The 3,400-nt window shown below is 52.8% G+C and overlaps 2 protein-coding genes across 5 annotated transcripts in view; one reads left to right on the top strand and one right to left on the bottom strand.

Annotated features, from left to right (window-relative positions):
• Positions 1-3,251, bottom strand: part of PLD3 (phospholipase D family member 3) — a 24,821-nt gene extending 21,570 nt beyond the window's left edge. Inside the window, exon 1 of one of the 4 annotated variants that reach the window (XM_008069872.2) lies at positions 3,082-3,251. The gene's annotated coding sequence lies outside the window, so the exon portion shown is untranslated. Of the gene's footprint in view, positions 1-3,037 lie in introns of all 4 variants that reach the window. The other 3 variants (XM_021718067.1, XM_008069860.1, XM_008069883.2) reach the window with 3 other exon arrangements.
• CUNH19orf47 (chromosome unknown C19orf47 homolog) overlaps positions 3,237-3,400 on the top strand; it is a 26,624-nt gene continuing 26,460 nt past the window's right edge. The window contains exon 1 of the mRNA XM_008069896.1: positions 3,237-3,321. The gene's annotated coding sequence lies outside the window, so the exon portion shown is untranslated. The remainder of the gene's footprint in view (positions 3,322-3,400) is intronic.

The following is a 3,400-nucleotide window of genomic DNA, read 5'->3' on the forward strand; positions in this document are numbered from 1 at the left end:
ATTTATTTATTATATAGCGATCCTCCTGCTTTGGCCTCCCAAGGCCTCCCATGAGCCATCATGCCCGGCACACTTTATATATTTAATTCTCACAGCAGTCCTTTTTATAATTCTATTTAACATATATGGGAATGAAAGGTTCAGAGAGGTTCAGTCATTAGTACAAAGGGACACAGCCAAGAAATGGTGGAGCCCGGATTTGAACCCAAGCTGCCCCAAGGATCCAGGGTTAGCTGCCTCTCCTGTTGTTTACCATCTATAGATCCATAACTGCCTGTCCGCCCTCCCCTAAAGCAACTGAACCCAGAGGTAGCTTTGGCTTCTCAAAAACTCCATCAGCCCCTCCTCTCCCACCAGATCTCTGACAGAGATAGTTGAAGCTTTCTCCAAATAGAAAGGGTATGTGAGTGCAGCCTGGAGAAGACTCTGGCTCTCCTTCCAACAAGACTGCCTCTTGTCTCTTGCCAACCCATCCTGGATAGATGTCTGGAGTCGCCACTGCTCAGAGTGATGGCTTCACGTCACACTGGATTGCATCCCTCCTCTGCTCCAAATCCTCCGATGGCTCCCACTTCACTCGGAGTAAAAGCCAGTCTTCTCCATGGCCCATGCAGCCCTCCAGCCTCATCTCCTGCCCCCTCCTCCCTCACTGACATCCTTGCTATTTCCCAAGCATGCTCCTGCCTCAGGGCCTTTGCATCTGCTGCTCTCTCTGCCTGGCATGCTGTTCCCCCAGATAGCCATGTCACTCTCTCCTCTCCTTCAAGTCTTTATTCAAATGTCAGCTTCTCTTACCTGACCACTCTTTTTTTTTTTTTTTGAGTTGGAGTCTCACTCCTTCTCCCAGGCTGGAAGGCAGTGGCACACATGCTCACGGCCACCCCAGTGTCGACATTCTGGCCTCTGGCAATCCTTCTGCCTCAGCCTTCTGAGTAGCTGGAACTACAGATGTGCGCTACCACGCCTGGCTATTTTTTATCTTATTGTGGAAACGAGGTCTCGCCAAGTTGCTCAGGCTGGTATCGAACCCACAGGCTTGGCCTCCCAAAGTGCTGGGATTACAGGCTGAGCCACCGAGCCCGGCTGCTGACCACTCTGTTTAAAACTACAATCTTGACCCAAATTCTCATCCCCCTTCTACTCACCAGTTTGCTCATTGTCTCTAGGGGGTAACCACTAGACTATAAACTCCACCGGACTGGGGATTTTTGTGTTTTATTCACTGATATGTCCTCAATGCCTAGCATGGTGTTAGACACATAGTACATGCTTAAGAAACATGTGCTAGCTGGGCACGGTGGCTCACACCTGTAATGCCAGCACTTTGGGAGGCTGAGGCGAGAGTACCGACTGAGCCCATGGGCTCGAGACCGGCCTGGGCAACTTGCAAGACCTCATCTGTACAATATATCAAAAAATTAGCTGGGTGCGGTGGCGCATGTCTGTGGTTCCAGCTACTTGGAAGGCTCAAGCTGAAGCATCACCTTAGCCCAGCAGGTCGAGGCTGCGGTGGCTGTGAGTGTGCCACTGCACTCCAGCCTGGTTACCAGAGTGAGACTCCGACTTAAAAAAAAAAAGAAAAAGAAACGTGCTGAATAAATGACTTGTATTTCCGTTCCCATTTCCAGATACAGTAACTGAGGCACAGGGAGGTTAAGCCATCTACCCAAGTCATATAGCTATTTAAGCACTGAGTGCAGAACCACGATTGGAACCAGGGTGTTCACACTGCTAACCATTGTACTCCACTGCCTCACTAAGACAAGCTGAGTGAATGAGACGCTTCTTTGCCTGGGAATTCAGGACTGTTGAGGTTTGACTGAATATGGGGGTGGAGGGGGGCCAGCCTCATCTCGCCACAGCCCTAATTCTAAAAGTCCAGGGAGGTCTGGGTCTAACCTTCTATAGTGTCTCCCAGACAAGCCCTTCTCAACTCCCACAGCACTAGCTAAAAGCTCTCATTTGGGGGGGGGTGTTGGGGGAGTCACTCAATCCAACAGTATCGAGAGAGGGATTAAGTATTTACAGAAACAAGGTCTGTGGTGCCACCCCCTCAGGGGTAGTGATGTGGCAGAAGTGAAGGCAGCATGGAGATGATGAGGTGGCATGGCTGCTGAGGCAGAGGGTATCGTGGTATGAAGAGTATGATGACAACACGGGTATGACGAGGACAGCAGAGGAAGGGGGTGAGTGGCCATGAGGGGGTGATGAAGATGACTGGATGAGGACGACATGATTAACAACAGTACTACCCCAACATGCCACGTCAAGCTGAGCTTGTCAAGAGGATAAACTCACAGAATCTTTACACTCATCCCTGCTGTAGGTGTCCATGTGTACATCTACAAATGAGGAAGCTGGGATTGGAAAGGTGTGATAAAAGTGGTCAAGGGTTACGCAGAGGTTTAGAGGTGGAGCTGGGATTCCGGTGCACCCCTGGTCATGGGCTCTAGTGCCCCATAGGGTAAGAGTATGTGAGATGTGACACAGGGAAACGACGGAGACACGGAGACACGGAGGGACTAAAAACGACTGTAAGGCTGGGTGGCTCCTGTAAGCACGAGGCATGGATGGTGGCTGTCAGAGGAGCCACGGTGACACGGGAGAAGCGAAGACAGGACAACGATGACATAAGGCTTGCATGAGCGCGATTAAGGAGAGGGATGGTGACAGTAGTTATTCGAAGGTGACATGGGGGTACGATGACGATATAAAAGAAGTGAGGATTTCATAAAGGAAAAATGGCAACAAAGGAGGAGTGCAGGTGACACAAGATGATGACGACGTAAAAAGGGGTGACTGCAACATATGGAGGCAATGAGAACTTAAGGGGGACAAAAGCAAGTTAGCGGGGTGATGGCGACATAAGGGTGATGGTGACAGAAGGGGAGCGGTGGCGATTTAAGTGATATGCAACATAAGGAGAGGAATAGCGGCATAAAGAGACCGAGGACGACATAAGGGAGCAATGCATTATAGACGGGAGGACAACACAAGGTGGGCAGCCGAGGCGCCTCGCCCCCAGATCGCACAGTACCTGCACTCCACGTCTCCCACTCCCGGACCCAGCCCCAATCGCACCTTTCAGAGGCTGGAGCCACGCCTGATCGCCCCCAGCCGCGCGCAGGCGCACTCCGGCTAGACTGCGGGCGGCGGGGCCAGGCATGTGCCTTTCTCATTGGCCGCGGTCCTCGCTAGCACAGGGCGGGGGGAAGCGCCGGGGAGCCGGTGGGTGGTCACGTGACGGTTACCGCCGCACTCTCGCTGGTGGTGGCCAGGCGGGCTAGAGCGGCCGCAGACGGGTCAGTTCAACTTCCGGCGGCGAGGGACGCGCTTCCGGGGTGGGCAGCCCGGGCCGAGGGAGGAATGTCTGACAGTTGGCGCCGCCGGGAGGGAGGGC

This window comes from Carlito syrichta, unplaced genomic scaffold, assembly GCF_000164805.1.
Source record: "Carlito syrichta isolate Samal-C Ts95f unplaced genomic scaffold, Tarsius_syrichta-2.0.1 Scaffold111498, whole genome shotgun sequence".
Lineage (NCBI taxonomy): Eukaryota > Metazoa > Chordata > Mammalia > Primates > Tarsiidae > Carlito > Carlito syrichta.